The sequence below is a fragment of the Pocillopora verrucosa genome, chromosome 1, assembly GCF_036669915.1.
Source record: "Pocillopora verrucosa isolate sample1 chromosome 1, ASM3666991v2, whole genome shotgun sequence".
Classification (NCBI taxonomy): domain Eukaryota; kingdom Metazoa; phylum Cnidaria; class Anthozoa; order Scleractinia; family Pocilloporidae; genus Pocillopora; species Pocillopora verrucosa.
Genome location: NC_089312.1, coordinates 8,364,438 through 8,377,033, shown reverse-complemented (window position 1 = coordinate 8,377,033; position 12,596 = coordinate 8,364,438). Strand labels below are relative to the sequence as shown.

Below are 12,596 nucleotides of genomic sequence, written 5' to 3'. Positions count from 1 at the left end.
ACCTGTCTTATGCTCAGCAATTTACATACAAATGAAAAAATTGCCATTACTCATGAAATTAGGCTATCAGTTTCTTTCAGTTTCCTTGTTTTTCTGATTTCCAGAATGAGTCTTAAATTCCTCGCTGCTCTTATACCGCTCATATGTTTCACACATGAATCTTCTAGAAAAATTCCGCTGGTCATCGGCTGAGTGTTTGACATCGACACAAAGCCTGGAGATGAAAACTCTGCAAGTATGATCCCAATAGTGCGCATGGCAATAAAACATGTGAATGCATGTCCCAAAACACTGGTGAACTATGAACTGCAAATGGAAGTCAAAGACGTCAAGGTAGGAAACACGATCAATCTTAAGGATTTTTGCGGCAGTTATACTTTCTCGACAAGAGTTGATGAAGAGATAATGGTGATAGGTTGCCATGCCAATAGTAGAACATGTCAAGTCGCAGCCTTGTTGCAGAGTAAGATTTTATAGTTATATTCCAAATAGTTCAAATCGTTAATTCAACTTGATCATGAAAGAAACTTATGTAGATTCTCGTTAATTCTAGAGCATCTCGTTTCAAAAACAATTTGTATAGAAAATGACTTCTTATCACATCCTCAGGCAATTTATAAATTAAGTATCATAATGTTATATTTCTTATTTGCCAAACATCTTATTGTATCTGTATTTCATTCAGTGTCAAGACTCCGATGCAATCCACGCGTTCACTGAGTTCATTCGAGAGGAGAAGAAGAAAATCATGATCTTAGGACCTGGTTGTTCCAAATCAGTAGAACAAACCATTTGCTAAGGCTACTCCTTTCTACAACTTGTTTCAAGTGAGTGCTAACCATATCAGATCTTCGAAAATACTTTTAAGTATAATATGTATTATTTTAAATTTAAAAAATTAAAACAATACATATTTACAACTTCCAGTTTTCCACTGGGTCAAAAATTCTTGATCAAAGTCATTATTCTTGGGAGCAAAGTATCTCAAATATTGCTATCTCTGCTTTCTCTGGTTTATCCGTATAGTTTTGTAAAACTGTTCTCATGATGCTGAACTCTTCCTTTCGGTATTTGTTGCTTTGTTCCAAGACAACACATTTCACTGGCAATGAAATGGCAGTAATCCTATAGCTAGAAATTACGTTAAACTCATCTAACACAAAAGACAACCAATCACTCAGCCAATTAGCGATAAATGTTAATCTTCATCAATATTTTATGCTACTACAAGGTGGCTATGGCGGGAGCAAACCCAGCTCTATCATGCGCGAAGATCTTTTCAACGTTCATGCACACCATACCACCCGAGCATTTTCAAAACCAGGGAAGAGTGGCGATCGTGAAACATTTCAAATGGAGAAGAGTGGCCATACTGCGAGAGAATATGGACACTTACCAAGGACTTTCCAACGATTTGGTCAAAAGGTTGAAAAAGACTGGGATATAGACTTTAACCGGCAACGCTGAATTGCAGATCGAAGACACACCGGTTTGATAAGAATAACTTTAACGCGGCCTGTATCAGTTAAGCCGCGATGGCCTGTGTTAGTTAAGCACTTATTCAAAACCCTACCGCCAAAGCTTGGCCATAATTTCCTCCATTTATCTTGAAATTTGATGACTTTCAGGCTTGAACCCTCGCCAACTTTCTTGATTATTACCAAATTCCCTACATCAGTAATGTTTGAGTCTGCTAAAGGAGATGTCCTGTTGGTGTTACTGTTCATGCCGAGATTTTTGTACAAAAGCGTCTTGTAATACACACAGCAAAAGTATGTTGTAGGCGTATGGAATTACCATTTCGATATTTCATACCTGAATTGCTAAATTCCAAGACGATGAAGAAACGTTAACAGTGTTTTCTGTCGGCACCATCAGCAGTGGGTGTTTGAGAACTTTTTTCCCACTAACTAACTCTTTCTTTCCCCTTTTTTTGGCATGTTTTCAGAGAAAGAAGAAAAGTTATTTGCACGGTAAGTAGGGTAGCTTTGTTAACGTATCGGAGCTTGAAAATCAAGAAATAATCAAAATGCTTTATAGAGCAAAGGTTTAGCTTTTTTTAATTGAGAAACTTTACCTCATGCAAAATTCATCTTACATGTTTTCCTTGATTTTGGTTTTATGTGCGCGACACTAATCACCAGCGGCTGTATATGACAACAACACGTATTAAAAACACTTGTGACTTCGCAGTTTGCAAAATGATGGTTTTGATTGGCTTGGCCATGCACCTTTAAAAGATGTATTTCACTATAGATGGAGCACAAGTCACCCATGTATTATCATAGGGTCGATGTTGACCTCTTACGACATATTTTATCCGTATACGTAGTCGTTGGTTTTTTAATAAAACAGCTATTTCACCACCGGCAGTCTCTAATACTCAAGAAGTGACCACAGCTAACTCATGTCCAACACTCGCTCGAGGAATACATGTATTTATTGTCTGGAAGTAACTTCAATTATATTAAAAAAATTTTAGGCTTTTCAGAAGGAGTTTTATGGTCCTAAAGTCGTCTGGATTCTAATGGCGGGTGGGTACAGAGAACAATGGTGGGGCTACAATGATGTGAATTGCACCAAAGAGGAACTTTGCAAGGCGCTCGGGAACTACCTTAGTACCGAGGCGTTGATGATTGGAAAAGATAATCAGGATATGATTGCCAGAAAGGTACGATATATCTTATCTACTATCACAGTTCACGGGTAGAAAAGACAGACTCATATAGGAAGTATTTCGTTTTTAATCAATGCGGTCTGAAATTTAGATCTATAATGTCCAACAAAGGCAATTTAGAAGTTGAAATAGCTCGCTTGGCTACCTCTGCCAGACTCAAACTTCTCAAACGTCAGAATTCTATGAGTTGTAATTTGTGTTTTTCTTTACTAAACTATAGAATTATGTTATGAATGCATGCGAACGAATCGTGCATAAGCAAGTTACTGCTTACTAATAGATTAATTAATACAATTTTTCTTAATTTGTCAATGGTAGCCAAGGTTCCGATTTCAAAGATAAAATTTGGTTCCAACAATTTACGAGAACTATGTGATTCCAAGCTAATATTTTATCACCTCTGAGATGTCCGCGAACCTTTTCGCATAATTTTTGATGGAAGAGCCTTCTATGAAGCTGTATCAAGTAAATTTGATCAGCTTATTACATTAAGAATCTGCATGTTTGACTGCGTAACAAAAAAATTTATTTCACGTTTTATTCATGTATCTTTATCTGAAGACCATAGAAGAACTCAGAGCTGAGTACAGGGCAGAACTGTCCAAGACTCCTTACAAAGAGCCCAGCCGTCACGCCGCCTTTGCTTAAGACGCTGTTTGGACCATAGCCCTTACTTTGCACAAGTCTATCTCAGCACTTCAACAGCAAAACGAAACCAGAAACATGTCATTGGAAGACTTTGACTATAATAATACTGCTATGAGGAAGACATTCATGAAGGTTGCAAAAGGGGTATCATTTCAGTGAATGTCTGTAAGTGCCCTATTATATGTATCACTGTGATTCCCAGCATTTTGTTTTCTTGAAGGTCAAACTCCTTTGTTAGGTATAGTTATCGTTAGAAAACAAAGGCGATACACCATAAACGCACAAGTAATTGTTTCTTTAACGATCCATGCAACAAAAAACGAAAAAATTGAACGGAGTGCAACTGACAATCGACACACACATATGCGTTTTGACCTTGTTAATTATTTCAGTATTAATGATTCTTACCATAAGCTCTGCATGAAATTATTTATGGACTAAATGTTATTTTTGACCAATTAATAAACTGTCCGAGCAGGTTGGAGGTTCTAGTCCTCATAATGGACTCTTATTACTTTTTTCCTTCCGGCACTCTCGATGACTGACTTTCATGATGAGAAGGAGAGGTAGTTGTTCATTTCCTCTTCTAGTCACGTGCAATTGGCTTGTCACTGAACTCCGAATATGTCTTAGTTCCCCAGCAAGTTTTCTGTATCTTAGTTGGCAGAGCAGCTGACTGCTTTGAAGTTTCCGATCTTATCTCAAAGAATGCAAAAGTGTTCTACCAAGGCATTCTAGAGAGAGGTTGACTTCACTCTTCGAGTCGAATTTCGCTCCATTGCCTTTTATGCTCTTCGTAGAAATACATGTGTTTTGCTGTTGGGAGAAAAACTGACCTCCGTTACTGCGATGGATGGCAGCATATACAGTAACAAGTATCCTGTTTACTATTCAAGGAATTCATCACAAATCTCAGTCATGATACTTTGCAGCCATTTTTGTCTTTCTGAAGAATGTAAAGCGTAATTTCTATATTTTTTTTTCACTCTTCAGGGCTTGGTACAATTTTACAAGAACTCTGACAGGCTAAGCTTGCTTAACATTGATCAGCGTCAACGTATGTACTCCTTTAACGATGTTGATAACTAAAACGAAATGATGCTTTTTTTAATTACCGTATTATTCCTCTCTACAGGTGGCGAAATGAAACGAATTGGAACTTATGATATGAAAAGGAAAGTTATCGTTGTCGATAAGAGCCAAACAGTGCAGTGGGAAGGTACTGCTCAGATGTCTTCTAGACTTTGGTAGATTTCTTTTAACAAAAAACTCTTGAGCAAATGTCCACAATACAATCTTCTTTTATAAAACAAAAAGCGTGGTCAAAAACTTTTTAAAACTCCTCAATTGAGCAAATAACTATTCAACAAAGAGTTTATGATTGCGTATAATAGAAATAATATCACAGGGAATCTGAATGAGAATTGCGTTTTCCGCATACTTATGTTAACCAGATAGAAAGGTTCCAGCCTGCACTATCAAAAAAATCCTTGAGCCACGGTACCTTCCCAAGAGTATGGTATTTACCATGGATGGATTGTGCGTGCTCGGGATCCTCTTTGCGGCAGGGTTCTTCTTTTTCAACTTTAAGTATCGAAATGTCAGGTAGAAACTCTCCATTGCACTATTTTCTTATTTATTCACTTCTGCTATGTTATCTCTCTAAATTTAATAGTTCAGGAAAAACTTATTCACAAAATTGAATTAATCCACTGATATGCCCTCTTGGCTCTGCCAAATTATATAAACTAACCAGCTAAACTTAATGTGTCAAGAGAGCATCAGAATATAGAAGGAGACCAGGCTCGTCACTTCCATCAGATGTATTCATATGTAGGTCTCAAGAACAGAAGCTTTTTCCTGGTTGTGTGGGCTTAAAAGATTTCGGAAGGAAAATAAAAAGTATTTATTTAGCGGTTATTCACAGTGCAGGTGTCGTGGGAAATAAATTTTTGCCTCTTCCACACTAAATTTAGTCCTTGGAGAGAGGGCGGAGAAAGCAACATCTTTGTTCTCCTCGTTTCGGTAATTATTGCACATTGCTAGGTTTACTGAGTGAGTAGGTCTGTTCAGGGACATTTGGAAGGTTAGAAAATTGTTGAGAAAATTCTCACCACTACTTTGCTCTCATTCTCAGTTTAAAACTGGCTATTGGATTTTTCTAAAGTCGCCTGGGAGATCGGAAATTCTCTTAAATCAACTTTACTGTAATCATATATTTAGACACACAGAAAAAACCGTAACAATCGTTCATAATCAGTTATTAAATGCTTATCTCTGCCTCCAGGTATATTCGAATGTCCAGCCCGAATATGAACAACATTATTATTCTTGGATGTGTTTTGATCTACATTTCTGGAATCCTTTTCGGCATTGACGCTGAAATTGTCTCAAAGAAGACCCACCAGAGAGTGTGTCAGGTATGACGTTGCAAATTGAACTAAAGGGAAGTGAGGAATGAGTATAAGTACATTAACAGTCTAATGCACGGTAAAGGCGAATGCCTAAATCACAATCATGTGATTGGTTAATGTTGTGGTACGAGCTTTTTTGGACCAATCGGAAACCGGGATGAGTAAAGTAAAAACAATGCAATCCCGGACTACTTTGGACAATCGTTTAGACATTTAGAAATTTCGTGTATGAAGGAAGAATTCACAAGTGTAACGTTACTGATGTAGAAAGCTACACAGTCTTGAAGTGGTCTTCATGCAAGGCCAAACTGGAAAAGAAGGAAAACAGTAGTTTAAAGATTTCGAAATACCAAGTAAAGAATGAGGGTGTACGTTTTTGTGGAGCATTAGGCAGTTCTCGTTCAAATGAGTTATTTATAACCTATTTACTCTTTCAAATTATGTAAACTAGTGCATGCCTTATTCTCTAAGGCATGGAGGGTTCATCGCATTTTTATGAACAAACTTAAGAAAACGGTAAGTTATTGAGTATCAATCAATGAGATCATTTATTTTTCTCCCAAAGTAACGAGACGATCACGATTAAGAAATTTTGAATCTAACAAGCGAAGGGGTCATCACGGAGTGCAAAAGCCTCTTCCGGCTGAACAATAATAATGAGTGACGATGACGATGATTACAAAACCAGGTATCGTTCCGAATTCTATGAGGGGGGAGGGGGGGGGTTAAAAAATCATTTCCTTGCCTCCATACTTCTGATGACCACAAACCTAAGATAAATTTACCTTAAAGATGAATGCAATCAGCCTAGGTTAAAAAGAACACGAATTTCATGGGAGAGCACGGCTTATATTGAGCAACATTTATCATTTATTCAACCCCTTGCTTTAGGTGATCCAATACTACCAACTACTCATTGTGGTAATTCTTCTCCTGATGATCGACGCCTGTGTCCTTTCCACCTGGCAAATACTGGACCCCATATATACCACTTCTAAGACCTTCCCAAGGCGGGTAAGCCTCGTCTATTTCTATCCGTACGACTTCATTATGAGCCCTTTTTTATTTTGATGGGACACTTTTTTCACGTCATGATCTCAAGTTTGAGCAAAACTTAAAAGTCTAATTGAATGCTCCATATATTTGTAGCGTTGACATTGCACCCAAAGTAAAAGGTTGTTACCTGAATACTTTATTAAGATGTGTTAAGATGATTTTCATACGTTTTCCATAAATCCTTTTTACATATGTACAATGCAATACATCTGCTTTGTTCTTCCTGTCCATGTGGAACAGAGACAACTAGTAGTCCAGTTTAAGCCGATACTTTACCTTTTAAAGGAGTTCGTAATTTTGCTTTATTCAGAGTGATATAATTACAGCAAAAAGAATTATTACAGATGTAATGGGCGTAATTATCAAATATTTCAGACTGACCAAGACGCTGACATTGCCATTTACCCATACCAGACCTTCTGCACTTCAAAATATGAAAACTTATGGACAGGTTTGCTATATGGTTACAAAGGCTTCCTTCTGCTATTCTGCACCTACCTGGCATAAGAAACTCGCAAAGTCCACATTGTGTCATTATCATTCCTATACTGACCCTACTGGGGAGTCACAGCGATGCAGTGTACTTGTTAAGCACTTTGCTGTGCCTTTTCTGTACCACCATTACTCAGTGCCTGATCTTTGTTCCAAAGGTAACTACAAGGAGCTACCTACTTTTCGCAATCGAAGGCAGGAGGCAAAACAAAATTGTAAAAAAAATTTCCAATTATAGTGAATTTATATTATGGAGGGATTGGATACACTTCAAATGGTTAAATAATCTCATTTCAAGCGGCATGTTAAGGTACACTGTACCGTCAACAGAAAAGTCTGGAGACGGAGCGTGGCACGTTCTTTACCTTCAGGAGGTCATACGCTACCGTTTTAAACCGGTTGGGACTTTTCACCAAGTCTACTTTTTGTGAAATTATTCCAATGTCGCTTTCTGTGAGTGTTGAAGATAGCAACAGAGTCTAGCAAGTATAAGTATTATACGTTGGCATAACATATTAAGTCTAAGAGATCTGACAAGAATGAAGAATTCGAAGCATATGCAGGGTGTATAAAATTAAGTACTTTTCTTTCACTTCATGATGATAAATTATCACCACGGTTAAGCAACTCTAACTTCAGGCAAAATTAGTTTACCACGAGAGGCTAAGCACCTCCTAAGGTTTCGAAGAAGACTTGCTCTTACTGGTTCAAAATAACTCAGAACTTCGAATTGCCTCATAGAGAGTGACTATAAGTAGAAATAGGTTCAGGTTATATTTAGGTGACTTATTTGATTATTTGACAGATTTTTGCGATGAAACGCACAAATGGTGACCCCTCTAGTTACAAGAAGGTTCACTCTCTTCTGGCAATACCGTTGACAGCAAAATTTGCCCATCGCCTTCAGCACAAAGCCTTGATCGTAATTACAAAGCGGAGAAAACATCCCTTCCACCACATGCTAGTTAAAAACATCTTTACATTTTGGTGAGTATTTCACATGAGCCCAAAACAGATAAAGTTTTTTCACGTCGGCTTTGCTCAATAAGGGGCTTTTTCTGTCATTTAAGTACTATTTGTAAAGATTAAATCATCTAACTGCATAGAGTGCGGAGGATTTTCAAAACTAATACATGGCTGCGCTGAAAAGTGGATCACATGCGTGTAGGTTAGATTGGATAAGAGACATGTATGCCTTTTTTTTCTTTTTATTTCATTTTGTTTCATTTTGTCTCGGTTGCTTTCCTTGCTTGGTGGAGATTTGCTGCCTTTTACAAGGTTTAAATGCAAAAGAAGAAAAACTCTCAACTCTCAACCAAACAACAATGTTAACTAGTGACGCAAAGCCTCCTTTGTTTACTGGTCGGTGTTTGTTTTTGCTTGTTGTTGTTATTGTTTTATTAGCTTTTGATAATTTCAAGATATAATAAAATCGAAATTGGGCAATCTAGAACACGCGTAAAGAAACACCGGACACTGTGGAGGTGAAAATGTCGGTGGGGGCTGGCAACACCGTGCAACGGTCACCTCACTTTTTGAAATTGATATATAGTGCGTTGATATCTCAACCTAAAAAAGGAGAATGGTCGCATAAAAAATTTTTGCCATCTTTGACTTTTTCCACTTCCAGGAACCAAGTCACCATGGAGGTACTTGTTCTATCCTCTCATGAATACAATTTCAGCAAAAATAATAAACAACCTATATGCTATGTATACATGAAGGGAAATAAAATGAATGGAAAAATCGAGAGCATCAGAGTAATTGTGTTGGGGAGTACAACGTACAACGAGTCAAAGAAAGTTTTTTTCGGTAAAGAAGGCCTGAGAAAAGACCTTAGGTAGTGAAAATGAAAGTTCTTTATTTTAGTTTGGTGGGTTGTGGTGGTTTCAGTGGATAGATAATGTCAATGCTTTTACTGTGTCATCTACGCTTGCGCAAGCAGACACCACACTAGTCCTTAAAAGTGTTTGTCCGAGGTGTTTGAACGTTTGTCACGTTGTCGATAGCGGATCTTCAAACGGTGCCCTTATTCAATATTTAAGCATTAGAGGACAATAGGGCAACTCACAGTCATACATATTACAATAGTATAGTTCGTGAGCCGATTTGTGACTGAAATCTTCAGACATTTTGGAGTTTGTTTTGCTATTTAAGTTATTCCACCCTCTCCTCTGAGTTTTGGAGATGAAGTTCACTGAGTTGACGAATTCTTCATTTGAAGAAACTCACGGTGTAGGTATGTGTAATATTGAAACGTTTGGATAGTGTAGACGCTCCGACCAATAGTCTTAAAAAAATAGCAGCAAGGGCAAGGGAAACTAATAGTAAGTTTAGTGAATTTCGTCGAAGGTGCGAGCCTTGTAAAATTAAATATTAAAAAGCCCTGCGAAATTCTCGACGAAATATCACTTCAACACGATGTGACCTCATCAATCGACACATTTATGCATTGCGTACCTATTATTCAAGATTGCTGCCACCTTTTATGATTGTATATGGTTACTTTGAACTTACAAGAATGTTTGTGTAGTTATAAGTTATTTAGCTCTCTTCAGACTTCATATCCATTGATAAGCGCCCTATAATGACGATCATGAATGCTTGAGATTGAGAAGCCAGGGCTATAACGTTAAAACTTCATACAAGCCACACATAGAGATATTTTATTTTATGCTCGGAAAAACAAATTGTCGATTTCTATCTGTAAGTGGCTGCCACGGTCAGTTTCAAATCATGGGTGGGGAGATCAAACGAGGAGTAATGACTTAACAAGTCTTTTATTTCGGGAAATCTTGGGGTTCCTTGTTCTCTGAGAGAATATCCTTGTTCCTGTAAAGGTGAAAGAAATAATAAGAAAAATATCAAGAGCTAACGATGACAAACAACATTGTTTTACATTAGACTTAAAATGAAATCTCTGATTGGTCGAGGGCATACAGCCAATTTACCATAGCGTGTGAATTCGAAGTTGAAATGATAACCCACTACATATCTGCAGCAGATATTGGGTAATCAGATCGAGTTCGAAGTTTGCTTAGCCCCCGTTCGTGTCGTGTTCTCAAACTTTGCAAACTTAAAAAATATATCAGTTTTTTTTGTAGGATATCATGAATTATCAAACTTTGAGTTTGTGTTATCTGCCTCAGCCTTCATTTTCGACAGACAACTCAAACCTCGGTAGTGACTATTCCTGATATCGCACTCAACCTATTCCAATCGTTGCCTATTACAAGCTTCCGTACCTCGTCATAAGATATCCGATAGTGCACGACTTTATCCCCTGTACCAACCGACAAAACCTATACAATGGCAAAACAAAAATGTAGTGAGAGACTCCTGTTTGAACTGTTAATACTACCCAACAAGTTTGACTGCTCAAGGGGATTTATGGATTTAGGATGGCTATGATGAATAGAATCATCTGTCCCTTAAATTCAAAATAGGGTTCCTTTCGGCTATGTCCATCTCGATCGTAGAAAAGGCAAGGCGAAAGCTCGCGGGAAAAGGCTGGTTAAAAAAAACCGGCGATTCCTTTTTCTTGCTTGTTTTTTTTTTCCGCTGTCGGGGAGAGGGTTTCTTGTGGGTTAGTTTTCTATTGAACGTGTCAAAGGACTGATTTCTCACCATTGTCGATTGTTTGGTTTTACTTTTGCGTAAAATATAAACTCCGGGCCTGTCCTTCAGCAAACTACAATATGAGAAATGGAATACTTCCTTAGTATATAAATCAGGACAAATGTGGATAGCATTTTAAAGATAAAGCGACAACCAAAATTATTATAGTTGCTTACATAGTAGCTTGTGATCTGTCCATGTCATGAATCAAAGTCAGCGAAGATTTATCCTGCTAGAAGAAAGCACTTTGGTTACCAATTTTGAGCACGCATATACACGATACCTTAAATAAGTCACTCTCAAAGTACTCCAAAGTTATCATAAAATACCAAATGAAAACAGATTTTTCGGTCAGTTTATGTCAAAATTTGATAACACATTAAGCGAGGATTCCCAAACAACAAGTATCCTTCACTTTAAATGCCTGAATAGTCTTCTGAATAGGATGAATTGCTTTTGTCTCGCATTTGTTCTCTGTAATCAGAGAAATCCGACTAATTTAAATACCTCGTGTCCGTAGCTCACCTCTCTTTGTCCACTCTTGACACTTTGTCCATCCGGGGCACCTCTGTGAGGATAAACAGTAAAACAAAAATAGGTCAGCTATACTAAGGCCACATCGGGAACCATTTTTTATTAGGTAAATATATATGAAATCATCAGAACACATATGACTTCGTCGTAGAATATATGTTATGTCTATAATTTATACCGAGACATTAAATGCTTCAGGTCTTCTATTTTTAATGTCAATTTCATACCATACGAACACGTGCATGTATGAAAAGAATATTTAATTTAAACCAAGCTTTTCATCTTCTTCACAAAGATTTGAAATGTATGCGCCATTATATTGCCATTTAACTGATGCGTACCTTTCGAGTGCTTTAGATTTCATTGGAGTGGAGCTACTTGCGGTCAATGGTGATCTGAACGAACTTGGCAATTCTAGGAAAGTGCCATACGGTAAGCTGATTACTCGAAAATGGAACTGTTAGTGGGGGTGACACTCCCGTCATCGTCCATTATGTTACACGGGCATGGAGGTTTATGACAAATGTGAAGAAAGCTTCCTTGTGACATAAATTATACCCTATTATGCAGTAAAATCAAGCATGAAATTTCCCAGAGTAGTATCAATACAAAAAAGTCCCAATTTTTATGTAACAAAAGTGTGCCTCATACAGTCACAGCTTAGTAAACTAGAAATTCAGAATGCAGCTAAAGATTATCTGAAGGGAATCTCTTCCTGCAGTAATTTTCCCTGGCACTTGATCGAAGCCTGAAAGGGTCATGATTGGTATGTGAGGAGTTGTTCAAAGCTTTTTTTTTTGCTTAGTGGTGTCTTTCTTGGCCTTTCGTGAATCTGTGTGATTCCAGGAAGTGGGCGAGACTGACCTGATGGACTGTGAGCCTCCGCCTCTTGGAGTGACCTTTGGAAGAATTGTACAGGTTCATTTTTCTTTTGCTGGGATCGTTTGGGTAATAGTCTTATTCTTGCTTCCTGTTGTGTTCCAAACCAAGGTGGCACGTTTGACTGCGTTAGCCTATTTTCCTGGGATGGTCCCGCAAGGACGGAAAAAGGACGCTGCTTCGTTGTTACGTTGGTTTCTGAATGAGGAGATGGGATGTACCATGTGACCTGCTGAGTTACTTTAGCATGTGGCCTGCTGTGCACTTTTGTTGTCTCG

The 12,596-nt window shown here is 37.8% G+C and overlaps 1 protein-coding gene and 1 pseudogene across 1 annotated transcript in view; one reads left to right on the top strand and one right to left on the bottom strand.

The window, feature by feature from the left end:
- Positions 1–237: 237 nt before the first annotated feature.
- Positions 238–7,302, top strand: LOC131799001 (gamma-aminobutyric acid type B receptor subunit 1-like; annotated as a pseudogene).
- Positions 7,303–11,441: 4,139 nt separating this feature from the next.
- LOC136281063 (uncharacterized) overlaps positions 11,442–12,596 on the bottom strand; it is a 22,114-nt gene continuing 20,959 nt past the window's right edge. Inside the window, exon 15 of the mRNA XM_066167273.1 lies at positions 11,442–11,473. The gene's annotated coding sequence lies outside the window, so the exon portion shown is untranslated. The remainder of the gene's footprint in view (positions 11,474–12,596) is intronic.